Source organism: Agelaius tricolor, unplaced genomic scaffold, assembly GCF_023055355.1.
Source record: "Agelaius tricolor isolate 1412-34295 unplaced genomic scaffold, bAgeTri1.0.p SCAF_12, whole genome shotgun sequence".
NCBI classification, from domain to species: domain Eukaryota; kingdom Metazoa; phylum Chordata; class Aves; order Passeriformes; family Icteridae; genus Agelaius; species Agelaius tricolor.
Window position 1 is genome coordinate 24,024,731 of NW_027269272.1, and position 13,051 is coordinate 24,037,781.

Sequence of the window (13,051 nt, forward strand, 5' to 3'; positions counted from 1 at the left end):
AAGTGTCCCTGCCCATGGAACAGTCTGGGATGGTGGAAGTGTCCCTGCCCATGGAGCAGTCTGGAATGGTGGAAGTGTCCCTGTCCATGATTTTTAAGCTCTCTTCCCACCCTAACCACTGTGGTATTCTCTGATGCCAACTCAGAGGGCTCTGTCTCTCTCAGACCTGCAGCAGGAACACCAGGATCCCCAGAGTATTATTTTAATCAATGTTTCTTTTCACTGATCTCCCCAGCAAAATTACAGCCTCAGTTTGTTCTTCCTGAGCTGACAACACTTGGAATTCTACAACCACAACCGGTGGCGTTCCATCCACGCCCGTGCAAATAAAAACACTCGACTCATCAGCGCTCTTTGTTCGCACTGACTCATCCCATTCATCTCTCCCATCTGCTGCAGGAGTTCTTCAAGGAGAAGAATGAATCCCTCCCCCTCCCTCAGCAGGCTGGGGTTTGCTGCCAGCAGGAGCTGCCCACCCCAAGGTGAGGGTGGCAGCTGCCAGTGGCACTGCTGGGGACGCCAGGCTGTGACAAAGCCCAGCGGGCACCAAACAGCCTCAGGAGCATGACTTCTGTTTGTGAAACTCAGTTATCAAACAGGAAAAGCTCCACCAGAAAGATAAACAATATCCATGGCAGACAACTCCCTGACAAAGTGATCACTCAGGCAGAAACTTTCTCAAAGGCAGCCCAGTTTTCCATTTTAACCCCTCCCCATTGTCTCAAAGCACCCAGAATGGTGCCATCCTCCAAGACCTCTGATTCTGCTGCTTCTGAGGAAAAGAATCCCTCAACACTCACCTGCTCCCACAACCATAAACCCGAATATTCTCTGCATTTCTGTGCACGTTTATGTCCTCAAACAGCCTCATGATTACCTCATGAAGCACCAGGAGCCTGCTTTAGAACTCCTGCTGAAGTCAATGGCCACTCTTACACAAATGCTAATGGCTTGCTCCATGGATATTTCCTTGTAATATCACAGCAGCTGCATGGAATTAAAAAAAAAAAAAAAAAAAAATCACTCCTACTGGGGCTGATGGAACCATTTAGATAAAGAGTGGAAAGTGCTGAGGTGGCTTTTTGGGGTTTGTTGCGAATGCTTTTTACGGGAAGAGAGAAGAGAAGGTTCCTTGAGGTCACTGCACTCCAGCTGCCATTTCCAAAGGCTAAATACCTCCAACCCCTAGAGCCTGGCTGAAATCCTACCTGGGACAGGCAGCTTAAAAAGAAAAAAAAAAAAAAACAGAAATGGATTTTTTTCCCTTTTTTTTTGATGAATTAAATGTATTTCTCAGAGTTAAAAATAGCTGTGCTGCTCCAGCCCGAGCTGCTGGATGCTCACCCAGCTCAGAGCTCCTTCTGCTCCCCGCAGCACCCACCCCCTCCTTCCCTGCTGCTCTCCCCAGCTGCTGCTCCAGGAGCGAGGAAGAGGAGGAGTGGGGAGCAACGGCCGTGGCACAACCCCTGCCTCCCCCCCCAGCTCTGCATCTTTATTTTAGACTGGGGGGAAAAGCGCTGCAAACGCTAAAATAAGGAATAACTGCATCCGTGGTTTCTGGTGATACAAAGTTGATCTAACAGGGCATTAAAAAGGGTTAAAAATGGTTAAAATGGTTTAGTGCAGGACATGGTGGGTACTGGACTTGATCTTCAAGGTCTTCTCCAACCCTGACAATTTATGGATATTATGGTGGTGCTGGACTTGATCCTAAAGTCTTCTCCAACCCTGACAATTTATGGATATTATGGTGGGTGCTGGACTTGATCCTAAAGGTCTTCTCTAACCCTGACAATTTATGGACATGGTGGGTGCTGGACTTGATCCTAAAGTCTTCTCCAACCCTGACAATTTATGGACATGGTGGTGCTGGATTTGACCCTAAGGTCTTCTCCAACCCTGACAATTTATGATTACCTGATCTCTAACGCTTTTTTCCCCCCTCCTCATCTCTTCAGTAAATCAACAGAGAACAGAGTAAAGTAACGGGTTTGTGAGCAGGAACATTTTGTTGAGTTCTTCAGTTGCAGTTTTGGAGTTCTGGGTTTGGTTGGTTTTAATTTTTAGGCCTTTTTCTGTAACTATAGGGTTTGGTACATGACAGTGGATTTACCAACCCAAACTGGACCAATCTTAAAATCAGGGTTTTGGAGTCTCAAGATCTTCAGTGTCGGCACAAATTCTTTTTTTCCACTCTGGAAATCTGCTAAAAAAGATACCAGAAAGACTTTCAACCACTGCTTCAACTTTTTTTATTGTGGTCAAGTCACCAAAGATCTTTAAGGTGTTTGGTGAAAGTGATTTCCCTCAATTTCTCTCAATTTAGTTGAAAAATTTTTGCAAGTAACAACTAAGAAAGTTGGGAGTAAAAATCTGAGGAAATGGGATTTGGCTATTTGGCAGGAAAATCTGCTTTTCCAGCTCAGTAAATTTGAATGTAACACAAAAAAAACTTTGACTTACTTGGCTAAAATGACTGGAATATTTCTGCAACTTGCTCAAAATTTACCACCCTGTGGTTTTGTTTTCAATATAAACCAAGAGTATGGATTATAATTCAAGTTAAAATATTTAATCTAATCTGCTTTGTCCTTCCCTCATAATTTACACAAACTGAAAATCTGCATGAATCTGCAAACTGAAGGGCAGAAGCCCAGCGGATTTTTAAGCACTATTTTAACACGAAATCACTGTGTAAATCAGTATTTCCAGCTTTGCAGGATGCACAATTGCTCTGCTTGTGAGGGGAACAGCAGCAAGATTACAGATGCTGATTCTCCCCCCCATCCAAATTCTTTTCAGTGAAAAATTAAATAAAAAATTAATTTAATACTTCCAACAAAAACCAACACTTGCATATGAAACCAGCCCCGCCGCATTTAGGTTAAAAAGTGTGCAAATATGAGGAAAAGCTGAAGTTCTGGTGAGTGCTACATTGATTTTTCTAAAGAATTAGATGCTAATTCACGTACAGAAGTGGCACAATCATAGTGATGATCCTGAATAAACCACACATCTTTAAAGCCAAACATTTCAGGATTCTCTCCCCTGGGGAGAAGCGACAGCACGCAGAAAATCAAGGAATTCTGATCTGATTTTCTTTCCTCCCTGCTAGAAGTGGAATTTACTCTCCTTACCACTAAAGACGAGTAACAGCCAAAGGCGTCGCCTGCCACGAGGCACAATTGCAGCAACAAAAGCATCAGGAGAAGCTTCCCTTGCTTTTGTCACCAGCACGGCACAGAGGGAGACAGGAGGTGACACTCGGGGACAAATGATGCGCTTTGAACTTCCAGAGCATTCCCATTCCCTCCTTGTAAATGATGATTTTCTACTGGCACTGTCACGACACCACCAAGTCAAGTTGTGCAGCTCCACCTGCACACAAACATGACGCTGTACCAAGATTTTGTCAACAAAAATGAGCATTTCAAAAGCTGTGACTGTTAACAGGAATCATCCTCAGAGGATCAAGAGTCAGAGCCACACACCATGAGTAACTTATGAGGCTGGAAAAGCCAAAATAAAAAGAAATCCAAAAGCCAAAACAAACAAAAAACCTGATAGCAAAACAAAAACAAGAGCAAAAAAAAAAACCAAAAACAAAAGCAAAAAATAAATCCAAGAGAAAAAAAATACAAAAAAAGCTCAAAAAAAACCCAACAGCCAAAAAAAGCAACAGCCAAAAAAACCTCCCCACCAAAAAAAAAAACCAACCAAAAAAAACCAAAAAAAAAAAAAAAAAAAACCAAAACCCCAACCCCACCATATAGACATCATTCAAAATATCTCATAATATCTAGAAAGATATAAAAAAAAAGAACTTTGGAATTCCTCATTCTTGATCATGTCTCCCACACAGTCAATGGAAATTTTCCAGTGTTGACCCAACCAGTGCTTTACATGACAAGTGTAAAAATCCACCCTGGTGCTTGTGTCTCACACAAACTATTCAGCTTTTCCTTGTTACTGGTGAACCTTTCTGAACCACAGCCTGATCTGTGGATTTCAACATTTTAGTAAAAGTCAATTTTGATAATGCATCATAACAATAAAGTGAGACCCAAAAATCCCTTCTAAACGCTGATATTACCAAAAAAAACCACACCAAACAAACCAGAGATGTTCCTAATCTGGTTAGAAATGCAAAACTTTTGCAACTCTTTATCAGAAGTTATGAGAATATTTAATTATTAATGGCCTCACTTAGATGTGGCACTGAGGGACGTGGTTTAGTGCTGCACTTGGCAAGGCTGGGTTTTGGTTGGACTCAATCTTAAGGGTCCTTTCCAACCTAAACGATCCCATGAATCTGTGATAATTACATTAATGCATCTTGGCAGTCCTCAGTGCAAAGAAAAGGCAGCAGAAGGACCTTAAACTGGAATAAGTTGGAATAAAATAAACCTCCTGCACTTCCCAAACTCTGAACAGCCTCTTCACATCCCCAAAGATCTGCTTTAAAAACAAAGATTCCCTTTCTTCCAGTAGGATCCATCTTGGTTTCACTCTAAGAGAAAGAAAAGCAACACATCCATAGGATATTTTCCTCTTTCAACACAATTAAATGTTCGTTTTGTAGTAGGAATATAAAAGGATAGCTGCACGTTTTACCAACCAGGTGAAGTGAAAATATCAACACCCACTTGAAGGGTTTTTCCTTTATCAACAATCTTGAAGGGTTTTTCCTGGACTTGAGCTCCCCTCCAAGTGTCATAATAACCCATTTATTAAAATTTCTTTAATTTACTGCTTCAGTAAACACCCTAAAATCTTACTTTTTAATAATCACAGAAATCAGCCCAGAGCCGAGACATTTGGTTTTCTACATTTTAGCAGCTGCAAAACGTGAGAGAGTCCAGTCAAATTGGAGAACATCACCCTAAGAGGCTCAGTGATGAACCAATCCCTCCTTCCCTACACAGCCTGAAGAGGGAAAACCACAAAATTCCACACCTGTGGTTCCAGTCATGGCAGCAGAAAAGCAAATTTGGGTCAAACAGAGCAGGTGGTGAAGACAGGAGAAAGAATTTCCTCTTCCATCCTTCTCAATTCCTTTCTTTCTCATGACAGAGGAGGAAAAACTTCCCAACTTTCAGCAAGAGGGCACTTGGGAAAGTTTTAAAAATTGCCAGTTGTCACCATGACATTGACTTTTAAACCAATCCCTACATCCAATTAATTTGCTGCTTCAGATCTTGCAAATGAAACTTGAAAAAAGAGCAAATGATTCATGGTTTTGTTATTATAAACATCCAAATATTCAGAGATGCCAACAAAGCCAGGGAGTTCCAGTGCAGGAACTTTAAAGGAGAGTAAATCCCCATACACAGAGATTACAACAGCTTTGATGTGCCTCAAATAATCTGTATTTTTCCTTACAAGTTGAAAAGAATCTGCTTTAGAGAATAGGCATCCTTTGACAAACAGCAATCTCCCCAAAATTTTGATTGTGCATGTGTCTGTAATGCAAATTATGCTAATAATTTAATAGCTAAAACATTGCTATTATTGCCAGTGCCAGATAAGTGAAAATAATATTTATAATCGAAGCTCACACAGAGACAGAACTTATAAATATTCCAGTTAATTGGTCCAAGTCATCTTTTGTGACCATTAACCTCTGATTTTCAAATTAGTTCCAGATGGGTACGGCCTGACAATGATGTGAGGAAAATGCTAATGGAAATGTCCAAATGTAAAAACAGATTTACAAATCTGCCAAGGCACAGCCTGTGTGATTGACTGAGATTTTCCACCCATCTGGCATTTGGGATGTTGGACTACCCAGCCAGGGAAAACTTGTGGGAATAAAACATTCCCACCTGCCTGCTTTGATGTGTTCTTCTCATTTATCACGCCAGAACTGCTGGGAGCTCTCAGAGCCACATTAAAGCTCACAAGGTGTTCCCAGACACCACCTTTGTAACCACAGGGGAGCCTGCATTAAAATATTGCATTTTCCTCTTTTTTCAGGTCCTGAAACAAGGCTGAATCCACCCCTTGGAGATCATCCTGAAGGGAAAAATCAAGTTTGAAGCCCCTCCTCCCCCTCATAGGGAATGGTTCATTGTGTGAATTTTGGGGCTGCCTAAAAACCAGAGCCCAGACAGAGTTAAGGGAATTAAAAGCAGTTCTATTTATTGAAGAGTGATAAAGTACTGGAACAGAGTGCTAAAGTTCCTTCCTAAGTTAAATCTTATTAGGACAAAAGTATTAAGAAAATCTACCCAGTCATACAAGACCTAGTGGAAATTTAGGGCAAGGCAAATATTGGCCCCCCCTGCCTTTTATTCACCTTATTATGGAGTTAAATTCTCCTGATCTGCCTGGGAGCTGAACCAGATTATTCCCCCAGCACTACTGGGGGCACAGCAGGGACAGGTACATCCTTTTCCCTTGATTTGGCCCAAGGAATTCTGATTTTCCTCCCAATAACAGAAGTGCAGGACGTGAGTTCTCTGTTCCAAACCAGCCCCACAGAAACACAGAATTTCCTCACACAAGTTCACGTTCTCTGAACAAAGTTGCAACATCAATTTTCCAATTTTATGGTCTGCTGCCTCCCAAAAATTATATTTTGTGGGACCTCAGCGAGCCAATTCACGTACACACACAGCTTTCCTCATTCCAGCAATACATTGATCCAAACTCCAAACTAAACACTTGGACAGTTTTGACTGTTGGATTCTTCAGGCCCCTTTTTCACTTCCTAAAATCCATCAGGGTTTAACCACCTGGCTTCTGATTCCTCCCCTAGAGGTTTAATTTGCTGCTTCCACGTTACATAATCCTTCCATCATTTTGAAATCCGGCTTAATATTTGCAATATTGAATCTTGCACCTCCTTCATGCTGCATTACTGACCCCAACGTTTTACACCATGAATCAACACCTGAAAAATCTTACACCAGGAATTACACCTGACAAATTTTACACCAGGAATTAAACCTGATAATCATTGAACACCAGGAATAACACCTGACAAATCAGGTTGGTTTCAAGTTTTTCTGAGAAGTGGAGATGTTGCCTTGGAGAAAAGAACAATCTTCTTATTTGGATGTGTCAGATCCCAATTCTGATGAGTAAATCACAGTCAGTGTTATACTCTGCACTTAATGATCACCTCAGTACTCAGTATTTAACACCAGCATCCTTGAATTCTACAGGAACGTTCCCATTTTAGTTGCTGAGATGTTTTTCCCCACCTCTCAATGGAATGTTTTATTAGGACTGATTTTTCCATATCAGCAGCTTGGACTGGGTTGTTTTTTTATTTTTTTTTTTTTTGGCAGAGCCATCATATTCCACCTGGCTGCAAAACCTGGAGAACAAATCCCACCTGGCTGTTTGGTTTGGCTTTTAGAGCAGCATCATTTTCCTCTGTTTGTTCTTCCTCAGGTTTGTTCTCAGCTTAACATTTCCTCATCTCTCCTCTTATGACAAATTCCCAGGTCTGAATAAATCCCTGGACTTTCAGGGGTGAGACTGCCCTGGGGTTCCACAGCTCCTGAGCCAGCATTTCTCAATCTTGTTCTGCATTAGCAGAACAAATCCCCATGGAACTCCTCCTGCAGCCTCCTCCTTCTCCTGTGCTCCGGGGAATACATCAGAAAAATCAGGAACACAAAAAATGAACAAGGTGCCTTTGTGTTACATGAACTCAAATCCTGCTGTGGTGCCAATTCCTTCCTCAGCTTCCCCAAACTCATCCTCTCCCACCAACAGACAAAACCAAACCTTCCATCATCCAATGGCCCATTCCTGCCTCATTCCCCCCAAAATCCATTTCCTTTGGCAGGAGGTAAGAACAGGGTTCAGCACCCTGTGTAGAAGCACAGGGCCACCTCCACAAGGAAACTTTTCAGAGTGTCTGTAAAGGGCTGATTTCCCTCTAGAGACCCTCAGCACCCAGAGTCCAAATTGTTTTGATGTAACAAAGATGAGATAAGCTGAACACTGCAAATCATGGTGCATATCCACCATAAAAGTGCTTTGCACATGGTACAAACCCATGGCAACTACAGCCCGTAAATACTGAGAAAAAGCACTTAGGTTTTCCCTCCTCTCTCCTTGCTCCCCACTTCAACAGAATTCCAAAGGACAAGCGCCCAGAACTCCAGGTGTCTCTTGAACATTCCATAGCAATAAAATTAAAGTAAGCAATGAAATTACTGTTCATTCCCTTCCCCTGTTCCCACCTCCCACTTCTCTGACATTTGCAATCCAGTCTCTTGTCCACTTCCTCTTTTTCCCAGTCCAACACAGTTTTAGAAGCAACAATCTTCCCTCCCAAATCCCAGCCACTGTTCTACTTCTATCAGACAACTACTTCTAGAACTACTGAATTTCTTCCATCATGATCCACTTCCACTCAAAAAAAAAAAAAAAAACCAACCCTTTTATCCTAAACTAATTATTTACCTACTCAAGAAGTTCTACTCCTTCCCCTATTTATCAGCCATGTGACAATTCCACAATCCTGGGATAATTTTGTCACATTCAGGTAAAGCAGGTAAAGGACTCAGCACCTGGCAGTTGCTGGCGGTTATTTTAGAAAGGTTTGGCCCAGTTCTGAATACATTGCTGGACGTTCAGGCATTCACAGCTTTGGGGAGAATCCTCTTCCTCAGCCTTTTGGTGCTGGAGCCTTCCCAGCTGAGGCCTCAAGATGAGAAGTTCAGAGTTCACTGGAACACCCTGAATGTGCTCCTCCCTCACCTGCTGATTGCAGACCCTTCCCTTAAATCCACTGCCTCCACCAAAGTATTATCAAATTTCACCAATAATTCCGTAATTTTGTGCTGCTTTCATCTTGGATCCCCTTTCCCATCACGATCTCATTTCTGTTTCAACTTGTGCTATCCATTCACCTTCAGAAAGGCAGATTTAGTGGTGCCTTCTGATGCTTGCCTTTAAAGAGACAGAAAATGAGGGGTTTTTAAGCAATGTCCACGTTCTCTGAAGAAGAACCATTCTATTTTTAAAGGTCTGACTCTTCCCTCTGCCAGTTTGTTTATGGACATAAGACATAATCTCTTTTAAGCTCTCTCTTTGCTTGTTTTCTGTGGTTTTATGTTTCCTGCCATCTGGCCTCCCAGTTCTTCTCCACCCCTGCCAGATTTCAACTCCTCTTCTGTACCTGGATGATGGGTTTGAATTAAAACTGCCATAAAACCTCTCAGCTGCACAAAACAAACAGAAGCAAGGAGGGGAGAAAAGCCCTGGAAGGATTTTTGAGTGGCTCTGTTTGTGATTTTTTCTGAAATTATCACCTGCATTTGCTGCAAGTTGACTTCAATCCTGAAGATCATTAGATTCCTTAACAGCAAACAAAATATTCTCTCACCACCTCAAACAAAACCCTCTGTGCTGGGGGTTGGGGTTCCCTTGTGTTTGGTGCAATTTTGGTTTTAAGAGCAGCACTGTCTCATCCTTTAGCACCTTATAGTTAAAATAAAGTGACCAATTCCAGAATTCTGTACTTGCCATCCAATATCCTCCCCATCCTTCTGAAGGATGGGCAGCAGCAGGCCTGGAACAGAATTAATTCCCTTTAGTAAAGGGATTTCTCTTAAAAGAATCCTTCAGATGACATCCAAGGAGTTTCTGCTTCATAATGCTGAGTCAGCCACCAATATATTTAACTTTTTTGTTAATTTTAGGAATTTTTTCCAAAAACTAACTTAAAGCAAGATGAGGAGCTTGCCTCAGAGACAGAGGCTAATTGAACCTTTTGTGGCTCAAACCCTACATTGAAGTTTGTTATTTATTTCAGCTTTTTGCTTTTCTCAACACCCATTTGCTAAACATAAGAATGACGATAACAGGGAATTACTAAAAAATCCACAGCTCCTTGTAGAAACCCACGACAAAGCTCCAATTCAAACAGAGTGGGAGGAGAGCTGCACTTAAGATCTCTAGTCTTACACTATTTCTCTTCTTCAAACAACAAAGCACTTCTTCTCCCGAGTCTTTGCTTTCTTATCTCCTCAAGCAAACAAACAGCAATGGAGGGAAAGGAAAATAAAGCAGCCAGCTTGGAGCTAAGAAATAACACTGACCCATTTCAGCAGCTCTGTTATAATTTTTATATATATAAATATTATAAATTTTTTCCTGCAATTTTTTCCTATACCATTTCTGTTCATGTCTCCTGTTTTAGTTTCCAAATGCAAGCTGTGGCTGGGGTGTGTGCTCTACTCCCACCTGTCAGAGCTGGGGCAGTTCTCTGCTGCTCTTTGGGCAGTTTTCTTTATCTCTCCCACAGCCAATCCTCCCTCCAGGAGATCTCTGCTGTTCATGGGCCATTCATGATTAATTATCTCCTGTCCATGGCCAGTGAGTGTCCCTGCAGGGCTGATCCAATCCCATCATCCCATGGGGAGATGCTCCGCCCAGGGGAGGAGCCAAGCATTCCTACCTGGGTACAATCTGAGCTTTGGGACAGCACAGCAGCCTCTGCCCCCTGCATTGCCAGAGGAGCAGCTTCTGCTGCCCTGCATTCCCACAGGAGCAGCTTCCTGCTGCCCTGCATTCCCAGAGGAGCAGCTTCTGCTGCCCTGCATTCCCAGAGGAGCAGCTTCCTGCTGCCCTGCATTCCCAGAGGAGCAGCTTCTGCTGCCCTGCATTCCCAGAGGAGCAGCTTCTGCTGCCCTGCATTGCCAGAGGGAGCCCAGGCCCATCTCCAGCAGCCCTGGAGCTGCAGAGGAAAACTCCCCCCTTGTGCAGGATCCCTGCTCCAGCAGAGCCACAGCTGGCACTGCAGGAGGGCTGAGCCCCCATGGGATGGGGCTGTGCCACCCCCTGACACACAGGGGACAGGGCCTGCTCTCACTCTGGCAGGGGTTTGTTTTCTATTACTGCATTTTTATTTATTATTTTTATTTTTCCTAATAATGAACTGTTATCCCTAGTCCCATATCTTTGCCTGAGAGCCCCTTAATTTCAAATTTATAATAATTTGGAGGGAGGGGGTTTATTTTCTAAGGAGAATATTGACTGGAATGATGCAAGAGGAAGTTTTCTGGAAGTCCTTTTGGTGTGATATCCCCAGACACTTCTGCACTCATCTCTTTTCCTACAGAACACCTCACCTTAATACTCTGAATTGTTACCTTTCCCTTCCAAAAGCAACATCCCTTCTAGTTTTCTTGAAGATATTGTTGTCCTTTTGGAGAGAGGTGGAAGAATCTTCAAAATATGAAAGACAGTTTGGCAACGAAATAACTCCCCCACCTGCAGAGCCTTCACTCTGCCCCTCCTACTCACCCAGCCTCATTGTGCTCCCTCGGAAATTTATTCCCCAGGAAAATTTCAAGCAAGAACTGAAGCATTAGCATTGGAAATAGGCAGGAGTATTTTAGCATCCAGATTGTAGGAGCAAGTTTTCCTCCAATGTGAACAATGAAGTCGTGGAACTTGTGCAGATAGATCAGCAGCTGAGTGATGCTCATTTGGAAGAGGGCTAAAACCTGCCTGAGTCACGGAGCCCTGAGATTCCCCAAACCTGGAGCAGATGATCTTTGCTTGCTCCAACAGCTCAAAGCCTTCAAGGTGGGGTTTGACTGCTGCCTACTCATCCCACAGGGAAAAGGGCTCTCATCCATCAGGCCATAAAGCAGGAATCCCAGAATGGGGGTTGGGAGGGAGGTTAAATCTCATCCCATCCCACCCCTGCCATGGCAGGGACACCTTCCCCTCTCCCAGGTGGCTCCAAGCCCCGTCCAGCCTGGCCTTGGGCACTGCCAGGCATGGGGAGCCCACACTCCTCTCCAGTGCAATGGGCTTCCATGAAACATTGACCTCTTCCTTCTTTAAACACCTTCATGATGTCGCTGCCCAAAACCCCTCTGTTGCACGTACACTCTGTCTTCTAAACCCTTTGCTTCTGAACTGGATATGAGACACAGTCCCAGCAGGGATGCATTTTCCTGTAAAGAACATTCTTAAAGAACTCTCTCCTGGAATGAGCTGTCAAACACTGCAGCTTGCACATCCCCACCCTCTGGTCAGAGTCAATGGCACTGCAGCTTCCAAATCCCCTGCAAAGACCTGGATTCCTTCACCTGCTCCAGTTGCTGAGGGAAGGATTTACTCAGTAATAGAGGATAAGTGATTTGGGATTCAGGAGGGCTAAGGAGAGAGCTCTGCAGAGCAGCATGACCCCAGAAATACCTCAGATTTCTCTGGTCAGGATCCAGCCCTTGGCCTGGCTGGGGAGCAGGATCACAGGGACAATGCCTCAAAGCATCTCAGAAAATCAAAGAGTGATTTGGGCTGGAAGGGACCTTAGAACCCATCCCATTCCCACCCATTCCATGGCCAAGGACACCTTCCACTGTCCCAGGCTGCTCCAAGCCCTGTCCTTGGAAACTTCCAGGGATCCAGGGGCAGCCAGAGCTGCTCTGGGAGTTCCATCCCCACCCTCGCAGGGAGGAATTCCATCTCAATATCCCACCTAAACCTCCTCTCTGCCAGTCTGAAGCCATTCCCTGTGTCCTGTCATCCCAGGCCTTGTCCCAAGTTCCTCCCCAGCCCCTTTAGGCAAACAAAGCTGAAAACTGACCACACAGGAAAAGCCTTTGCAAAATCCTTTCACCATCACAAATTTCTGCCATTATAAAGCCAAGGATTTTTTGTGCTCGCTGTTTTTCCTTCTACATTCCACAAGGGCCACAAATAAGGGGAATAAACCCTCGTTTTGACATCTACCACTCAAGTGTGAAAGTAACCTTTAGCTTTAATAGTTTACTCAGGAACTATCCCCATGTTTTTAATTAGCTAATGCCTCACTAAGATCTGCAGGCCCCAAAAGAACATAATAGTTCTATCAGACAGCTCTGGTTTAATTTCTCTGGTTTTAATGTAGCACACCATCTCCCAGCCCACATCCCAACTGTAATTAGCATGGCTAATTACTGAAGCTGGATGAAGCATGGTTGCAGTTGCTATAATAAGTATATTTACTGTATCTCCAAGTACATTACTGATATTACAGAATTTATGATGAAGGCACAGCAAGGAAAACGCCAGTGCCATTGAATACTCA